The sequence below is a fragment of the Esox lucius genome, chromosome 18 (assembly GCF_011004845.1).
Source record: "Esox lucius isolate fEsoLuc1 chromosome 18, fEsoLuc1.pri, whole genome shotgun sequence".
Taxonomy (NCBI): domain Eukaryota; kingdom Metazoa; phylum Chordata; class Actinopteri; order Esociformes; family Esocidae; genus Esox; species Esox lucius.
In genome coordinates this window covers 12,549,262-12,570,955 of record NC_047586.1, presented here as the reverse complement: position 1 = coordinate 12,570,955, position 21,694 = coordinate 12,549,262, and positions in this window count along the sequence as shown.

The window sequence follows — 21,694 nt, the reverse complement described above, 5'->3', positions numbered from 1 at the left end:
GGGTGGAGACTTTCAATGGGGTAGTATGTGTCCAAATCAGTGGATGCTCCTCAGGGAAGGGAAGGAGGATCATTCTCCTCAGTAATGTTAATAAGAAATTATAGGAATAAAAAAGCTGTCCTTAGATTAAACCTTATGATTAAAAACACGTTTTGCAGTAGTTGAAAAAGCCCCCTCTAGTGTAGAACCATTGAATAGCTGGAGGAAAGGAAATGAATTAACAGTCGTGTTACCCTAATTCAACATTGTCAAGGCTCATGGGCTCTCCTAACTTCCACATATGTGCACAAAGAATACAATGACATCAGACATTGTATTTGCAAGAAATTATGTAATTTTGCTGTTATTTGAAAAGATTACACGATGGACTTTTGGATTAATGTTGTCATAATTCTTTGCAAATATTTTATTCCTAAATCCAAATTAATTGAAATTATTCCTAACTTTATTTTCTTCCAATGTGAATTTAACTTACACGTCTGCATCCCTTGGCTATACAGTGGATATAAAAAGTCTACACAACCCCCTGTGAAAATGCCAGGTTTTTATGATGTAAAAGAATGAGACAAAGATAAATCATGTCAGAACTTTTTCCACTTTTAATGTGACCTATAATGTGAAGAATTCAATTGAAAAACAAACTGAAATCTTCGAGGGGGCATTGTAACAGGGGTGTGTAGACATGTTATATTCACTGTATGAGATGTTTGCTCCAAGTTATAGCTTCTAAAGTGCCACAAGCTGTTAAATGAAGGGGTTCACATATATTTGCACAGATGACATCTGAGTTTAAAGTTAAATAAACTGCTGTTGTTAAATACATATATATCATATGTTTGTATCCTTTATTTGGAATGCCTTTCTTACAACTTAATGGAAAGAAAAACTACCAAAAATATTTCTTATGAAGCTCAGTGTACGCCAAAAGACCTAATGAAAAGTGATAGGTGCATTGTGTCCACTCACAACTCCACCCGTGAAACATTTTTTTGATGAATGTTGGCCCTGCCAAATACATTAGTTAGCACCCAACCATAGTTGAACTTTTGAACCTATTATTTACATTGTAACAGCCATTTTACAAGCATTTGTATGCTCATGGTGTAGCACCAATATCTATTATCTATTAGATGACAACCTGGTCTCAGATCATATAAAAATCCTGGCCAGATATTGACTGGGCAGGTAGGAGATATGCCCACAGACCCTAACATCCAGTGGACCTTCCCTGCTGCTGTTAAAAACATTCTGATATCATATTCACATGGTGTACATATCCACACTTAAACAGATAGCATTTCAAATGGAATGGACAGCAAAATCCAGTTGTCAACTCTGAGTAACTGTTATAACCATCCCTGCCAAGGTTAAGTCACTCTACATCACCAGGTTGCCTAGCAACAGTGAACACTGTAGTTGGAAGGGGCCATATTGATCCAGGGTTTTTCGTTACTGTATATTGCCTCATGTTCTGTGACAGGAATGTGTGTGTTTGCTGAAGTCCCTGCAACACAGCCCCAAAGCATTCTAAACGTTCAGATTTAGGAAAATTGGTTGATATTACCGAATCACCACGCCTTGAAAAACATATTACTGTTATAGCAGCACCACTGCATACATTGATCAACTGTATACACTTGTCACTTCATCTTATTTTAACACAATTACCTTTACAAATGTCTTTGGACATAACCCTTTGCAGATGGGAGAGAGCGAGAGAGCGAAAGAGGATGACAGAATAATGTATTATTATATAAAAGTATCTCTCATTACTGTATACGACCTGATAGTTCCTAGACAAAACCTTTCTCAGTAGACTCAGTAGAGTTGTTCCGCAGACTCTTCTTGTGTCGCATGTTCTTACTGAAGTTGAGGCTATAATTGAGGCTGTGAACAGGTTGAGAAGGTCAGCATTACTGAACATATTTATTAACAGTTCAGACTGCATTTTTAAAACTTTAGCATGTATCAAGTGATTACTAAATGTTTTGGTTTTCATTGTTGGCTGTGGGGTCAGGGTCAGAGGGGGGCCCCCTGACAACCTGCCCCCCCAAACCCATCCCCTCAAGACCATGTCCTCATCAACACCTCCCTGGCCACTGATTGCGTCTCCTCTGACTTTAAGAAGGCCAGAGTCTCAAGAAACCAACACTTGACAGCTCTGATATCCAAAACTACACTGGTCACTCTTCTGTCTGTCCTTTCCAAGATATTTGAGTGTGCTGTTTCTGAGCAACTCTCAGAACAATGTCCTCGACCCTAACAAGGCCACTCTCCTTTTTGACACAAAGGCTCATCATACTTCCAAACTATGTCTCTTTTCATGTCATCCTCCGAGAACAAAAATATTCAAACTGCAGTGGAGAATTGCACAGGGGTCGCCATATTTAGAAAAAATTTAAGGAAAAGAAAGTGTTGTTTTTTTAAAAGAAAATGTTAGTTATGTGCAGGACTATAACCATCTTGTTCAGAAAGATCGTTGAATTAACTTTCACGTTATCAAAATTAACTTGCACATAGACATAACACACTACAATGGACGGAGGAGCCTGCTCATGTTTCTTCAAAAGTAACAAACTTTGCACAGCCAATTCGTTTGAAAATTGTGACCAGCTCTCCAGATACAGAAAGAAATAGAATTGAACAGGAAAAAGATTTGTTATTCTTATTGCTCTTTTTTCCTAGGCTATGTTAACTACTCTCGGTAGGAGGGCGACCGCTAGTTGAAGCTTCTTTGCCACAGGTCTGCAGGTAAAATGTGATGTGGTCGTGATGATTCCTGTTGCCAATGAAACATGCACAAGGAGAAAACTGGCAGATATTTCATTTTGCAGCAATTGTATTTTACCTGGCCGGCTGCTGTTACCGGGTCACTGTGAATCTGGGTCTGTTCTGCTCCACAGGGTCTCACTACAGTTCACCCCAAGGGCACAGTTCTAGAACCTCTCATTTTCTCTCTATACACTAAGTAACTAGGCTCTGTCATGTCCTTGCACTCCATCACGACTGACAACTGTTTTCTGCCTTAAAGAGCAACCTGGCCTCAGGACACTCTGTAGACTATTTTATGTAAATCCATGGCACCTGATTTCGTATGATACGTGACGTTATGTTAGGTTACATTACAATGCGCCACCAAAATGTATGATATATTACGAAATTATTAAAACGTAACATATCTTACGAACACTATTACAACGTATCAAATGTTACGAACGCTATTAAAACGTAAAATAACATACGAACGCCAGACAAACGTAAGATATTTACAAACACTATGAAAGAGGATTTTTTCACAAAATGTTGAACTTGTGTTTCAAACTGGCAACATTTGGATAAGAAGGCAGTCACCCGACCCACTGCCCACTGCCCACTGCCCACTGCCCACTGCCCCACACTGGATATATGGATTTAGGATGAGTATCAGCAATACCAAGGTCGCTAGAATAGGTTATTAAAGCATTTTATCGTTAAGGTTAGGTTAACATAAGGCATCACAGCACTGGGGTTAGGGTTAAGGTTAGATATCACAGCACTGGGGTTGAGGTTAGGGTTATAGTTTGGGTTATGATTACAAAGAAAATCACTTCAAACATATTTATGTTGTGACAACACCACTTTCCCATTGAATGCGCATGTTCCTCCCTGGAGCAGTGTGTAGTGCACCTGTCTGTGTCCTGTAGTGTCCTGAGACCAGGCTGTAAAGAGAGTGTAAAGCACTTTGGCATGTCCACAGGCAACACCCTGTCATTCCCTTCAAGCGTCTTGGCAATGGTTTGCTCCTTGAGCTTCATACTATTGAACATTCAGAGTACAACCTTACATCACACAGGAAAAGATGAAGGCACTAATCTGCGATTTATCAGTGTTCTGAAGTTCTCCCATGTCACACCAGCTCACTCCACTGGTTTCAGGATGCTCGGACCCATCACGAGACCATTGTGCTCGCCTACGGAGCAGCAAGGGAACTGCCCTTACCCTTTCAAGCAATGCTCACACTCTACATTCATACTTAAGCACTTTATTCTGGGACCTCGGATCTCTTGGCCACTACACCCCTAATGGAGGGAAGCTCCTGCTCTCCTAAGTCAAAGCTCTTCTCTTTCCTTGCAACCCAATGATGGAATCAACTTACCCATCGACAGCTAGGACAGCAGAGTAACTGCCTTTAAAAAAAAATTTCATTAGCTCAGATATGTACGCCATAAGAGGACGCCAAAATGGAGCCATACAATATTTAGTTGGCAACAGAGATGAGATTTAAAATGAGTCATCACACCGAATTTACAGTTTTGAGAGGCCAGTACACAAACATCAACTGTTGCAAATACATAACCAATAGGACAAACAAATCTGTCAAATCAGGCTTTCCCTCATTAGCCAGTAAGAAGAAAATATTCAAAAACAGATGATGTGCAAATTAGACAGATATATATATATATATATATATTTTTTTTTTTTTACTGTGACCTTGAATATAAACACTTCACAAAGAACGTAAATGTCTTTTTCTGAACATTTAGAAAATGGGAAATAAAGTTCACATTCTATCAAACATGAAAAAAGTTGTTGGAAGAATAAGATGAAGAACTGACCATTAACATATATTTTGGGGAGTTTAGTTGGTGTGGATGGCTACTGGTGAGCTGAATCTGAACCAGGATAGAAATGTGTCAATACAGTAACCTTGCTTACAACCAACCCTGTCCATATTGAATAGGTGACCCACACTCTTTCACAGGGGGGCTATTTCGATGGTAAACTGTTCTATATATGTTACTGTGCTAACTGGAATTTGTGTATGTATTAGCTTTTTTCCTCAATATTACTTCTCTGACTGCCATACAGAATACACTGAGTTCAGATTGGTGATCATCATGCTTGCACCACTTGGACAAGGGGACAACTTATTTCCATCCCAGACTGGTCAATGTTAGGACCTAAATTACAGGCAAACCCGTATCTTTCTACTGAGTATTGGTAGAAGCACATTTGACATTCAAAAACACAGTATTTTACCAGTGGTACCAATTCTTATAGTTAATACCATGTGCTGCTTGTAACAAGTCAGAATGGAGCCCAGAATTCATATTAAAATGACTTTTGTTGAAGGGGCACTGGGTTCCTTTGAAAACATAGACTGATTTTACCATACTGAATAGATAGAGATAAATTAATAAAGAATTTCAAGGAAATTCCATGAAAAATGCATGAGGTGTGTCGGAGAAATTCCCAGCGTTAAAAAGCACAACCTAATGGATAAGAATCTGTCTACTTCCAGGGCAACATTATTTTCAATGTCACTTAATAACACTGGTGAGTATTAGAGTTAAGGGCTGTCAGTCATTCCATGTTGAGACAAGTGTCTTCTGGTTCCTTAGCCTTTCTTTCTGCCTGAGAGGGGAATAAGAATATGTATGGAATTCTCATACAAGACTCTAAACCCAATTAGATTTCTCACTTCCATTGCACCTTTCATGCAGTTAAGTTTCTAGGGTGCTGTATTTCCTTTAATTTCAACATGTCACTTAATTTGTTATGATAATCTACATAAAGTAATTTAGTAAGTTTTACTAGCCTCATGTAAAACTGCTATTGAATTGAATGGGAAGTGAATTCTATGATGAAAGATGTATCATAAGTCACATTTCAGAGGGCGCGTTGATGGGACCTATTTACAGAAAGCAGTCTCGGCCGATATTGTTTTGCACATTTCTCCTTTTTGACCATATTTTAGAGAGGCAAAATAGACAAGATAAATAGAAGCCTGTCAGTCTGATAATTCATGCGGAATGAGCCACCAATAAATGCCACTTCCATACGCATTCCATATGCTTTTCCGTATGTTGGTGTCAAGAGGGGTTCATGGGTTCATGAAATGACCATAGGATTAGACGGCACCCAGATCAACATGTAGATAATGGATAATCTCTAGTCAGATTTTAGGCTGGGGAGGGTCGGGGGTGAGCAGCAGGGAAAGGACTACTGCTCGCTGACGTCCCTCACTAACACAGCCTGTCTGAAATGTGATGTACTGAAAACAGCCAGGGACGTCCTTCCGAGGGTCTCAAAAATAGAGTTGCTTTCTAAATTATAACTGACAACCGAGGATCGCCTTAACATGTTGCATGTGAGACATTCATCAGCCTGTCATTCATTCACATCGACAGAGAACTTAAAATAGTTGGCCTGCCAACTCATCTTTCATCCCCCAGATAGCACGACATTATGAAACGTGGCCTCTCATTGGCTCTCATGCTTCAGGTACATTTTCAAAATGCACAGTAATGCACACCTTCTGGGGTCAGACAGTCCAACATTTTAATTATATTACGCCACCACTCAAATTATACCATCAGCCTTTAGTTTCGTCCTGTGGTCTCCCTCCACAGCTGAAGGAGAAGTGCAGAGTAAGCATCATAGGTTCAATACCAATTGGACGGTCAGTTAAACAGGAAATTCTGATTCCAATTCAAAGGAATCACAGAGATGGGCCCCTGTATGAATGTTCCCCCGCTGAACAAGCACGGTTTGTCCTGTTGTCTAACAGGCAGGGCTAGCATTGTTTAGAATGTATCTGGGTGACAAAGACGTAAGATTACAGCGAAACAAGATTATATCTCAGTAGTTCTGTAGATGAGATTACAGCGAAGTGCACAGGCCTTTATATTAGCTGTGGGTGCTTTGAGGGAGACGAACGATGTCAGAGGAGAGGATAATGGGCCTACAGTGCCCCCTCAGAACGCTGTACCCTCATCTTAAATCCAGCTGCATTGTGCTCTAAATAAATCCACTATTTGACTGTGTCTATAATCTTGAACTGACACCTGTTTGGTTTTGTAGAAATGAAGTGCAAATTATAGCAATAAACTGTATTATTAAAATTCAAAGTGAATCCTTGAAAAACCCTATTTATATGAGATTTAAAAAAAATTGGTTACATTTCTGACACAAAAATCCATTAGGTTGAGTGAGGTATACCTCGAAGAACAAATGAATATATTCACGCAATGACATTTCACACAAGGAGTACAGATGTGATCTGATACAACCTCGTAATGCATATGTGATCTGCCGCGTCTCCCGTGCCAATGCTTCTCTAAACGACTGTAAAATGATGTTTAATTGGATGACTTTCTGTGAAAGGCTAAACACTTCAGTTGGTAAGAGATGCTGTCTCGACGACATGTGCAGCAATTAGGAGTAGACAACGGCATAATGAAGCCTTTTCCTTTGTGTTTCCAGAACAGAAACAGGGCCCAATGTGTGGATAGAGCTCGATCTGGTGTTCTCCTCTGGCTTTGGTTTTGGCGTGCGCTATCGGCCCGCGCTGTCAACTCGAGCTGTCATATGCCCAGCCCTCAAATGGGAGCGCACAAAAGGTTCAGTGTGCAATTAAACACACACTCTTTCTCTGTCTGCCTCTTTCTCCCTCCCTGTGTAATGCCATGGTGCTAATTTATTTAATCTGTCAGTGAAAGCTGACAACACAGGGTGGCAGGTGTGGGTTCTGTCCGAGACCTCACGGTTCATCTGAAGCCCCTAGGACCCTAATGTGCCGAATGCTGCCACTGGATCATTAGTTTGATGAATGTGCGCCCATCCACTACAAGGTACACATTACAGAATTCACAGGTGAAAAAAATGGCATTACTGGAATTGGATTGGTCCCTTTTTCTACCTTTACAAAAACAAGAGATTCACTTTGGAAATACTCAAAATGGCTTACTAAGAAAAGATGATCCATTTTGTGATGCAAAGATATCCTCTTCTCTCCGTAAGCCATGCGATTCCATGATCAACATTCCCAGAATTTGGGTCAGCAGCAGTATATTTAAGTAGTGGCCAGTAGTGGTTAGAGCATCTGCCCAGTAACCTCAAAGGGTTGGTGTATCAACAATGTTAAACAATGTCTTGTTCGGTCCTTGAGCAATGCTGTTAACCCCAAATGCTCCCAGGTTGCTGATGAAAATGCGTGTTGTCAGTCATACTTACCTAGTAAAACAACGGCATAAAAAAGGCTCAATATAGGACTTCTATTAACGAAGGAGATTCTGTAGCTATTATGAATGGTTAGATTGGTAATCAGCTCCAGTGATCACAGAAAACAATTCCTGTAGAAGCTGTTATTAAAAGGAGTGCTGGACGATATCAGCACGTCTTTTGGGCAAAGAAAAGTTAAACAGAAAACAAGGCAAAATTCATCACCATGATTCTGAGTTACAAACAGATTCAAACACGAATGAATAAGTGGTGTCAATTGGTTACTTTATACTGCAACTTGAATTGACACTTTAAACTAATGTGCTAGAGGCCTTGGCTAATGACACTGAAAGGGAAATAATGCTGGGGCTCAAAATGTCCACAATATTCATCTATTACCAGCACTGGAATTATTCTGTATGTGTGTGTGTGTATGTGTGTATGTGTGTCTGTCTGTGTGTGTGTGGTTAAAGCAAAGCCCTCACAGCCCAATACAGTATGTTTGGAATTCATTCCTGCTTAGTACCATGTATGTATTGTACCGTGTTTTATTACAGCAGTTAAGGCATGAATGATACTTTCAACTTCCGGCAGACATGGTGCAAAGCCATACTTTTGAGTTATATACTATAGTGTTCATATTTATTGGAAGATTTTGTAAGTAAGTATGTTTCGTGTCTATTTAGAAAGTAGCACTCCTTTTTATCTTGTTCTGAGCACGTGACTTGGTCTTGGGAGCTACGTGAGGCCAGTCTGCAACGACATTTTGCTCTGACAGATAAACACATACCAATACCAATATAAATATTTGGTTGTTCTGCTAAGACTATTCCGCAAAGGCCCCTGACATTACGCGCAGGCGTATGGTAGAGATATGGTAGTTTGAAGGGTTTTAGGCCTTAGAAGTTAGTGGAAAAAATGGACAGAAAGAGAAGTACCATCTACTAATCCCAATTACTCTCAATTAGTTCATAAACAATGATAAGTCTCATGTGGTTATAATAAGGCCTACTACCAAGAGCACCCAGGGTGGGTAAAAGACGAGTTCATTCAATGACCTGTAATATACGGTTCTGTATGGTGATGCACGGTCAGCTCATCTGCTGGTCTGTGAGAAAACAGGGACATCTACTGGTGTTTTGCGGGCATGTGTTTTGAACCTGGACGAAGTAGATCAGTGGTTTCTTCAACAACCTTTATCGCTTTATTCATAGTTAATGTATGATCTATTTTCATTTTCGAAATAAGTAAGTGCAAAAAAACGGATGTGCATCCCTTGGACACAACACAAAATATAGATTGGTATTTAACAACATTTAGAAGAACAAACAATGATTTGAAATGACAAGATACCTTCCGGCTGTGGTTTTGACTTGAACAAATCTCCCATGACACACAGGAGACAGGGTTTTGATGTCCATGTAGACAGTGGAGGGGGTTTAAGAGCAGGCCCTTATTCTGTATTAGGTACACAAGGCCACGGAGTCAAATCTGCATCATATCCCCGCACACACTGTGGATACATCTGCTGACAGCATTACTGACAAACTTGAAGAATTTGGAAGTGTCCAATCCTGGATCTTTTAGAAGTCTTCTGCAATACTATTCAAAGCTGTTGCTGCCCTAGTGCTGGCTGAGAAAGTTAAGATCTTTGTCAATACACTTCTAATGTACATGTGGAACCAGTGGACACTGGGACAAATATCTGACTGAAATCAAGCAAAACTTGAGCATCTGATTTCCTCCAATACCAGATCGACTTCCAATACTGTAACAGAATACACCACAATGAAGAACACATCAGAATACACCACATCAGAATACACCACAATGAAGAACACACACACACCCACATACACACACACACACACACAATGATGAACACACACATGAAGGTGCCAAACAGAGAGATCTACACCAAGCCTGGACACGCTGCATAAATGTATGCATTACGCAGCCGTAATCACTGTGGGTCACAAATGGTGTTGCTTCTGGTAATTCTCAATCCTTAAGTGTCTAACAAGTATGATTTAGCTCAATGAAGTCAGACGTGAAGTGAGAACAGGCCAATGTACAGGTACCACTGGTAGGTCAGTGATAGAACGTTAGAATGTGAAACAGTAGGAAGGTCAAAAAAAAAGAAAGGATGGATTGTTGTCATACAGGATTCTGAAAATGTATTCTTGATCTGAACTGACGAATACTGAATGCCAGGGACGAGCAAACAACTGTCTATATTTATGGGGTTTCATATAGAAAGACAAACAGTATGCGTCAGTGAGACTGCTGGGATAGGCTAACAAGGAAGCAGGTCAGAACAATCTGCTCTCCTCAGAAGACACACACAAAACATTCACAGGTGAGATAGTGACAGTGATATATCTTAGTTGCAAGTTTCAAGATGAGATCATGTCACTAGTGACATATTTATGTCATAACTTTTGGATATGAGATCAAATAAAAGGTCTATGAAGTGCTCTCATCCAATCATCCAGTAGCAGTGTACGTAGCTCTTTACCCTTTTGACTAAGCAGTTCACTGGTCTGGCTCAGGGATACATTCAGCTTCAGGGAATCATACTGAAGTAGTACATGTCAGAAGGTTCATACTTTTCTTGACCAGTGTACCCAAAATGGGATTCTTGTCATTTCCCCTGGCCCTAAGAAAAAGGAAATAACAGTGCCCTAATGTCCTTCTATAAACCATGTTCATTACTGGATGTCCTTGACACGAGTGAAGAAATCAGCGGTGGCAGGGAAGCAGGAGCAGGGTGTATCCGCTGAATAGCGGGGGGGGGGGGTGCTTTTAAAATACCATTATTCATCTGATTATAATCTTACAATCAGAATTAGAATTGAACAACTTGTTCTTTCACATTTTCATTGGCTATTTTGTACAGTCAGAGACTTTCAATGCTAATAACACACTATCATTTTGAGTCCAAACCTTTGGTGGACTGACCACTATGTGGTGCCATTGGTTTACACTACCACGGTTGTGAGCATGCTGCTGGAAAGGAATGCAAAGGACTTGTACTTCCTTATTCAAGCAAAGATTGAATACGAATTCCATAACGTGTGGCTAGCAGCGACGTGGACATTTGTAGTTTTTATTTCTGTTTTCATTCAAATGTTTCACTAGGCATAGCTTTTATTAATCTGTGGTGTGACATTAACGTAAACCCTCAACCAGACATCTAACATATGAACTATAAAATTGCCTGAATGTGAGTAGTAATACAAAACCTCTTCCACACTCATCTCATCTGTCACACTGTCACATGGTTCTGTTCACCTGTGTTGTCTTGTCTCACTCCTACCAGGTGTCTTCCCTTCTCCTCGTTATCCCTGCCTATTTAACCCTGTCTTTGTTTGCTCCAGTTGCAAGTTCGTATTGTGTGTTTCTCAAGTCATCCCCGCTTGTTTGTTTTCTGGTGTCCCCATTGCATGTTTCCAGTATACCTGTGTACTGAACCCCTGCCTGTCGATTGAACCAACTCTCATTCTCTACATGTACCTCTGCCGAGTTATCTTGTTTGTTGAACCCCTGCCGGTTTATACTACCAGATCTTTGCCTGCCGATTCGGGTGAATTAAAAACCCTGAACCGTTATTCCTGCCTCTTGTGTCTGCATTTGGGTCCGCTTCTGAGTTCTGGTATCATTAAACAATCTCTTCTCCAGACAGGCTAGTATATCATTAGAAGGGCCTTGGCCATACTCTTTATAATGACATATTAATTCTCAACCCACTATTAAAAGCAATATTACTATCACTGACGTCCCCTTATTCAATTTAACCCAAGCCTGTATTACCATATTAATCACATTCGGGGTTTACTTGAATGTACTCATGAAGAAAGGGATCTTTTGTCAAAATGCAAACATCCTGCAAATATTATTTTCCTCCCAGGATAAAAGCTGGAGATAACAGGAAAATACGGCTTGGTAAAAGACTGGGTCTGATGTCTCACGAGTCTTTTTTCCTCTCTCTACTCCGGACTTAGCTATTTCTGTCTTGTTCGGCGCCAAGCTTGTGGAGGTTTCAGGGGTTCAGAGTGTGTCAATCATTGTATCCGTTTTACTGGATGTCATTCATCATTACTATCAGTCCCCCACGGAAGATAAATGACTATTTTCTGTGGGAAATTCAGTATTCAATGATCCCAGTTTCTCTGTGATTCACTAATATCCTGCTTGGCCATTATCCCACTCCTAATAATTTCTACATCTATTATAAGTTAATAGATTAGCTATCTACACAATACACAACTTTGTATGACATAACCTAGGTATAAACCTCCAAAGGAAGTTTGTCTTTTCTTTGGTGCTTTGAAGAGCAACACACTGGCTTCCACTCTGGAGATGGGTCCCAGATCTTTCTCAGTATCTTTGTATTATTCACACACACAGACAATGGAATGTTAAGCTATCCAGCTGGTCAAAATTCCTGAGTTGACCCTGGACCATGCGTCTGTGTTTTTGGTCCATGAATTGCACTCTAAAAGGGACAGTAGTTAAAGACGCTGCCCAACATAGGCTTGGTTTATATACTGTGTACAGAGAGGACCAAGAGATTTTGAAACATTGATGTACAAGCCCAACCCCATTAAAATAATAAATCAATGATAATCATAATATTTATTCATTCATTTATGAAAAAATCTATTGAGTCAGTCAAGTGGTATTACAAATAAACACACCACTTGAGCAAATGGAGGAAAGGACGCAAGGACACAATCCACTGATACGTTGTGCTAGTGTGTTATTGCTTGTTGTCATTATGAGAGAGAATAACATCACTGAGCCCACATGATCTTGGCTTGTATAATCATTTACATAGTGTTTCAGTATACACTGGCACAGAAACATAGTTCCGAAATAATTGTCTACACACTTGCAAAACTATAGGGGAGCTTCATCGGAAATGTAGCACACGCTACCTCAGAAGATATCTGAAAGTTTACACAACAAAATAATCAGCACACCGAGTCTTTGTTATGTCTCAGAAAATGTTACCTAATGTACACTTCAAATCGTTTGCCAGCTAAATTATCACTAGCCTAGATATCTGAAAGGTGCCAAATTCCTTTTTGTCCCAGCTCAATCATGAGGGCTATAGAATGGGGGAATGCATTAAGGCTTGTTAACTTGTTTGCAATAGGTGAATAGCTTGCATGATCAAAACTACTGAATAATAAGAGAAAATCAATGCACTCCACAATTGTGAGAATATTCTATACTACCTTAGTCTAGTTGTCTGTCTGCATTATTTTAACTTGCAGTTGTTAGTATTTAACTAATAATTCATCACAACTTCGTTTGCAAACCCACATTTGTTTTGGGACAGAAATAACACTGCAGGCTCGCAGGTGGTTTTTGATGTCCAGTGACATCAGGTTATCTTTTTGTTTATTCCTCCTTTTAGTGGAGCAAAAAGATGCTTTTGAAAAAGCCTTGACTAAACACAAAACAACACGTCACTGTGGATATTTTTGGACCCTTTACTAAACATACCTGCTTTCATAATAGATGAAGAATATCACAAAAAGCTAGGAATTTGAAGAAAATAGGACCGTGGAATATCATAGCAAGGGTGTCCCAAGTATCACTCAGTCCCAATAAATGCTTGGTCATTTATCATTTTTATAGCACTTGGTTAAACTGCAATTTCAGGGTAGTTTAATGTACATTTAACAGTCCTATGTACATTCCATACATATTCACCCTTTCTCCAACCCACAGCTTATTGCCAGTCAAGCACCTCTCCCTTCTCCCCCTCAGGCCTGTTAAACACGCCCAGAGCAAAGGCTCTGCAAGCCACGCGCCCTCCCCAACACCGTTTCATGAATTCTCTCTGCTGCCAGTGTTCACTGGCCTGACACGTATGTAGAAGATACTTGTGGATGCTCCTATACTTCTAGAAATGCCTTCACCCATTCCAGAGAGGTATGAGAGGTCATAGGCCTACGTTGCTATGTTGTTAATCTCCATAACTCAGTACTTTGACAAGGACATATTTTCAGCGAAGATGGAACATTTAATAAGATAAAAACGTGGCATTCCAGAAACTGTACAGTGTAATCCCTTAAAATCTATGATTAATTGCTATGTTCCGTGATGGATTATGCAATGTTCTCTCCGCAGAAAATGGCAACGCTTTCCAATTTTCCTGTGTAAACGATGTGCCTTATCTCATGTTATTACCTTTTAGCTTTCTAGTCTAGTCCAGAGTTATTGTCATTGCCGTGGTCAAGGAGAGTCCAGTACTACCCACTAGCCTCCTATAAGCCATTGGCTGTAATGCAGAGGCATTGACAGATATGAATGGACCATTGTCCCTAATATTTGAATGGTATTGGCAGTGGTGGAAGTTTGAGCCAAGCACAGGGAAGGGTGGAATCTGCCCTTGTTTGCGCCCTCTAACCCTGAGGAGTTCAAGGAACGGTTGCATAACAGGTACAGCCTGTCACTTTGTTCCCTGGATCATCCGTCATTCGACCTCTCAAAAACACAAAACCCTAATTCATGTGTTCTTCAAACAATCTAAAATGTACATTGTTTCATATTTTCTGATGTTGAGCCATGTCTATAGCCCTAAAAAACGGTCATCAGTATAAAGGTTTGCCACAGAAGTATTGTTTTTCACTGAGCTTTACAGCTTCTACCCCAAAAACAATACACTGCAAATGATTCCACAATTGCTGAAGGGGTGAGTTTACTACAAATGGCATTCCCTTCCTCCGGATACTATTTTGTTGCTTTATCTTGGAAGGGAAATTTGCTTATCATGGTCATCCATGAACCTAACCCGAAGACACTCTGTTTTTACATTAGGAATTAAATAGGAAGTTCTTCCAGGCCTATATTTCAAGATATTATATTTTTAACACTCATTTGTGTTTGGAATAAAGGTCATTGCACAGTCTTTGTATCTGGGTACACTGACATACATGAAGGGTAATGCAGGGTATAGTTTTCCTGTTAGGGAGTCTTGCTTTATGGGAATGGGTTTGATATGCTCACACACAAGCAGACAGACAGCTGACTTCCGCAGCTGCACTAAACCCCCAACCTGTCCGTCCCCGACAGATTTCCCACTGCCCTTCTCACTCTCTCAAAACCAACACAACAGACAGCATGCAAAGAGCTGTGGAGAAACCTCCTCCCTGAGGCAGGTGTGGCGAAGCCTCCGGAGAGAGTTCCTGAGCCAAAGGTCCTGCACACTCACCCAGAATACTTACACCAGCCAAAGGAAAGAGTGAGGTCTCTTGGGGCTTCTTAAATTACACAGCCTAACACACTGCACTCTCACCCTGCCTGGCCTGATGTCAACCTCACTACCCCCAGAGTACTGCACTGTTTCTTCGTCTGCTCTCTTGATAATCAAAAGAGCAGAATTTCCAGCACAGGGAAGTTGTCTCACATGTACTACAGAGGGTGACAAATACTGAAAGCCAATCAAGTCCCTCCTGGCAAAGTTGATGATAGAGCTGTGACTTTATATTGTGCTGCTGTCCAGAGATAATGAGAAATAAATGATCACGTTACCGAAGCTGTCTTAAGGCCAAAGATGTTTTGCACTGAAAATAATTTGATGGAGTGTAAAAACACCATCCAGTCTGCATCTTGCAGATTTCTACAGTGGCAGTTTTGCTTTGATCTTGTGAATATATCTGGGGTGTACTCTATAACCACTCCCTCCCTTTATCTCTCCTTACTGTGCTCTAATTCAATGAGCCACTTCACATTACTGTGGTCCTGCTCACCCAGTAAAACACTCTAATAAATACTTGCTGTCTGAGGTGGTCAATTAGCACCTTACTGTGAGTTGGTCAGGGTTGGTGCAGGCCGCGTGACCAGCCACGGCCCCCACATACTACCAGGACGGTGAGGGGTGATGACGCACGACCACGGGCTCCACTCTCTCCACCAGCCACCCTATCGTAAGGTTATCTTCAACAGCACTCTTCTGAATTTTTGAGCCCTGGTGCCTCCCTAGGTGAAAAGGAATCTCAAATATAAGCTATGGGGAGGTTTACATTCTTCAATAATATGTGAGGTTTATAGGATCAGCCCAGTGTGTCAGATTGTCTTACGTACTGTCAACTATCAATAATCTGTCGGTAAGAAATGGCTTTCCAAGGTGGGTTTAGAATTATGGTTAGGATAAGGGTTGAAGGTAAGTGTTAGATGATAGTTGAAATGCGACTGATAGTCACAGAGTTATAGTCTGTAGAGCATCATTTTTTTAATTGAAGTGGTCTTGCTCATGAAAGGTATGTAGAGACAGTCAGGTACAGCGTGTTAAGTGTTGCTCATTTAACCTTTTGAACTATTTTATGTTTTTTTAGGTACAATGTCCTGTAACACTACTCCACTATTACAAGATCATATTGGGACAATCCCTCTGTCTCTCTCTCTCTCTCTCTCTCTCTCTCTCTCTCTCTCTCTCTCTCTCTCGGGACTGCCAGATCACATCACAAAAGCCTAGGATTTATGCATATAAACATACAGTCTCCCCCCAAAACTTGAAGAGCTGAAAACATTAGCTCATACATCCAGACTCTGACCATCTCAGAATCATGCCTCAGAAGAACTACCTCAAACTCAGAGGCTGACATTCCTGTAATACGTAATGGATTCCATCAGTACAGGTTCATCAAGAGAGGAGTGGTTGCTATCTAACGCAGGCGAAAATCCCTACAAAATGCAGAAATGTTATGCTGTTTATATGAAAATCGTTGCCTTTAGAGGTTGGCCTGTGGCTTGTAAAAATACAACTTTTGAGGTACATCTCTCTCTTGCTGTCTCCTAATGGACCATGTGCTCCAGTCTGCTCTCTGACTGCACTAAAAGAACTTGAGTCGGGACATGGTAAATCTACCAAAATCTACCAGCATAAACAGTCATTTTGTCAGCCACTAACGCCTGTAAAGTTTTTCTTCAGAGGTCCCCGTTTCTCCTTTCATCCAATACTGGTGCAACAGGAGAGAGAGGAGTTACTTCAACTTGACCCTAATCAATCAACTGGGCTCTAGACCCCTTTTTCTGATGTTGTCTGTCTCTTCTCACCCCTTCCAATCTTCTCAGCCCTATCACCAGCCCATGAAACCTGTTTTAATATTCTTCTAATCTTCTCAGCCCTATCACCAGCCCATGAAACCTGTTTTAATATTCTTCTAATCTTCTCAGCCCTATCACCAGCCCATGAAACCTGTTTTTATATTCTTCTAATCTTCTCAGCCCTATCACCAGCCCATGAAACCTGTTTTAATATTCTTCTAATCTTCTCAGCCCTATCACCAGCCCATGAAACCTGTTTTAATATTCTTCCAATCTTCTCAGCCCTATCACCAGCCCATGAAACCTGTTTTAATATTCTTCTAATCTTCTCAGCCCTATCACCAGCCCATGAAACCTGTTTTAATATTCTTCCAATCTTCTCAGCCCTATCACCAGCCCATGAAACCTGTTTTAATATTCTTCCAATCTTCTCAGCCCTATCACCAGCCCATGAAACCTGTTTTAATATTCTTCCAATCTTCTCAGCCCTATCACCAGCCCATGAAACCTGTTTTAATATTCTTCCAATCTTCTCAGCCCTATCACCAGCCCATGAAACCTGTTTTAATATTCTTCTAATCTTCTCAGCCCTATCACCAGCCCATGAAACCTGTTTTAATATTCTTCCAATCTTCTCAGCCCTATCACCAGCCCATGAAACCTGTTTTAATATTCTTCCAATCTTCTCAGCCCTATCACCAGCCCATGAAACCTGTTTTAATATTCTTCCAATCTTCTCAGCCCTATCACCAGCCCATGAAACCTGTTTTAATATTCTTCCAATCTTCTCAGCCCTATCACCAGCCCATGAAACCTGTTTTAATATTCTTCCAATCTTCTCAGCCCTATCACCAGCCCATGAAACCTGTTTTAATATTCTTCCAATCTTCTCAGCCCTATCACCAGCCCATGAAACCTGTTTTAATATTCTTCCAATCTTCTCAGCCCTATCACCAGCCCATGAAACCTGTTTTAATATTCTTCCAATCTTCTCAGCCCTATCACCAGCCCATGAAACCTGTTTTAATATTCTTCCAATCTTCTCAGCCCTATCACCAGCCCATGAAACCTGTTTTAATATTCTTCCAATCTTCTCAGCCCTATCACCAGCCCATGAAACCTGTTTTAATATTCTTCCAATCTTCTCAGCCCTATCACCAGCCCATGAAACCTGTTTTAATATTCTTCCAATCTTCTCAGCCCTATCACCGGCCCATGAAACCTGTTTTAATATTCTTCCAATCTTCTCAGCCCTATCACCAGCCCATGAAACCTGTTTTTATATTCTTCTAATCTTCTCAGCCCTATCACCAGCCCATGAAACCTGTTTTTATATTCTTCTAATCTTCTCAGCCCTATCACCAGCCCATGAAACCTGTTTTAATATTCTTCTAATCTACTCAGCCCTATCACCGGCCCATGAAACCTGTTTTTATATTCTTCTAATCTACTCAGCCCTATCACCGGCCCATGAAACCTGTTTTTATATTCTTCTAATCTTCTCAGCCCTATCACCGGCCCATGAAACCTGTTTTAATATTCTTCTAATCTACTCAGCCCTATCACCGGCCCATGAAACCTGTTTTTATATTCTTCTAATCTTCTCAGCCCTATCACCGGCCCATGAAACCTGTTTTTATTCAGTTGGCTAACGCATTTGACTCGGTCAACCATAAATTAATAATAACAGACTCAACAAACTGGGATTCTCAAAGGATTGTCTAGCTTGTTAACAATTTCTATAACAAAGTGTCCGTACTGAAGGGCTGCTGTCCACACTTATGGCTGTATCTATGGGTTTGGGTCTTGGGGCAATTGATGTGTTATGGAACAATTGCTGATAACATCACAGAAATAGGTAGAGGACGAAAAGAAATGAGAGGAGGTGGAAGTGGTAGAGGAAGATTAAAAATATCTCTAATGACATTCATGACACTTCACTTGACCAAACTATTTCAGCTTACATGTAGCCTTTTGTATTCATGGCTGCAACCTGGTTGATTGTTGAGTAAAGATGCTTGTTGTTTTGCTTGTTCACAACTCAACACCTGATTTAAAGTGTTTATGGGTTTGGGGTAAACGGTCTTCCTTCAGAATTTAGCTAAATGGTTTTGCGTATATTGTTCATTTTTAGTGTGTTAGCGATCGTGAAAAACTGTAATCATGCTAGAAAAATGTTCTTCAAAGTTAGGTATTGAAAGAAAATTATGAATAATTGTACATCATCTTTTTTAGTGTTTTGTTGAAAGAATGTCTCTTCCGCTCATTAGGGTTGCTGACCCTTCACAAAGGAGAATAGACCAGGGGAGTTGAATAGGACTGGGGTTGAACTTAGGGAAATTAACATTTAAATATAATTTGATATCCATCTGGAAAAGATTTGAAAACTTTGAAATGCATAAGCAAAACATAAACATACGTTATTTGATAACCACCCTAGATTTTGAAGAAGTGAACTAAATTTACAGAGTAAGTTAAACATTTACCCTCCCTTCTCTGTCATGAGACAAATTAAAGTCTATAGAGTTGGAGTGGGCATCATGTCTGTGTCACAGTGGGGACCCTTATTGTTGTCCTACCATAAGAAGATACATACCCATTTTGGGATTCTCTTACATTCTTCGGTGGGGGACACCAGATTCCTGTTGTTGAACTGGGTGTCCATTACTGAGTAGCTTCCAGGAAACGTACTCTTTTAAAATATCATACATTGTCTCCCCTTAGTTTCTGGAAGTCCACACTTCCTGTACACACAGGACCTGACAAAATATAGGTGTCTAAAATTAAACACAAACAGCACCCTGAATCAAAGATGGTAACTAAAAGACATCATTCAAAGCCTTCGACAAGATAAAACAATATCAGTATGAAGCAATTTACTACTAAGCACATCACAAATAACATTAAAGTCCAAGAGCATCTCCAAAATTGTAATTTATTTTCTTCGGTTTACACAAAATAATTTGTTTTTTCAAAAAACTTAAAGGGCAAGTCTCTTGTGGAAATGTTTGAATATTTGCATGGAAAACTGTTGACACTTAAATGGAAACTCTCCATGGATATGGATTAGGTATAGAGTAAAACCACAGGCCGGAGGCCATAGAGGAAGTGCATTGAGGAGTTGCTCGATGCATTGTTAGTCAGGAGATAGGGTGGGTACAGGGACAGGGACACAGAGTACAGCTGCCATCGGGGCCGCATTTCCTATGGGAAGTAGAGATTACCGGATGTTTGGTGACGTATAGTGTACTTCTTATCTTCCTCACCATAATCTATCCTCACCATAATCTGTGTGTGTCAAGGCCAATGGCTTTTTCTTGGCTAGCCTTGACTTCTGGGGTGTGACCCCCCCCCCGCTCACCCCCTTCTCCACGCTGTATCTCCCAGCCGAGACACAGGATCTCCCGTGACAACAGGCAATATGCAGCTTTCCCGTTTATTCAGTGTTATGACAGCCTTTGGAGCCATGAAGATGGGGCAGAATTCAAAACGGGGGGGGGGTTAAAGGAAAAGCACTTGCATTCATAAAGTTTACCATCAACCGCACCTCCATTAACTGGTGATGTTTTAATGCGCTTTGCACGGAATCCTGGCCTGAGTCAAAACGGTGGGAGTGGACTGAGCATTCTGGGTTGAAGAGATATCATGAATCTTCCTGGTGTCTTTACTTAGAAGAACTTCATTGTACCTATTAGAAATGCCTTGTTGTGAGGTCATAATTTCCACCATGGGGAGCGACTTTACCACAGTGTGCAGTTGCAACCGGGGCTGCCCACCTATCTGTCATTTCACTGGGTTTTCAGGACCCTACATGGCTTCTCATGACCATGACTCTTGTGTTCGTAACAGCTGTCTGGCAGTGTGTTTAGGACGGATGTTGCGCATGTCCCTGAGGTGACTCACATCTCCATGGCAGTGAGGCACAGGGCCACTGAAGAGGGAAACACATCGGAGCTGTCCAGTCCATCTGCCTGGTACATTTGGAAGAAAAACCCCTTAGAATGTGTAAACAGCTCTGTGGACATTTGAACGCCCAGCGGTGATTCAACATGGGCACACTACACAGGTTGATGCAAAAAACTATACGCAATACCCCTGTACCTCCTGCTCCCAAAGACTATATATTGGGTTGACATCAGTCCATTAGAGTGAAAATCATACAGCACAACAAATGTCTGACGTTGTGGGATGTGTGGGACTCTAAAGAAAGGTTATTCTACATCCAACTTCAGGTGCAGAACTGAAAAACATTACTTGAAAAAGGAAAGAATATCCACAACTCAGGCATGCTCCCTGGGTGAATGAACGTGATTTTTGCGAGTGTAAATTCACCATGTGGGTTCCAGATCTGCCACCTTCTGATGTAATGTTTGTAAGAATTACTCATGTTTAATATAAAAAGCAGTTTATTCACTAAAATACTTTTACATTTGGAGCAAGAAGTATGCCTTGTTACTGATCTATGGTGTGTTAACAGAGACATGTCAAGCAGCAAATATAACCCTCTTATCTCCAGGCTCTGGTCCAGCATTGAGAAATGACTGTTCTCAGAGTACACATACACAACAGCCTTGGAAAACATCGATCATGAAATTACTCAAGGATATTATTAACTTAATTACAGGATTTAGTTTGCAGACGAACATTA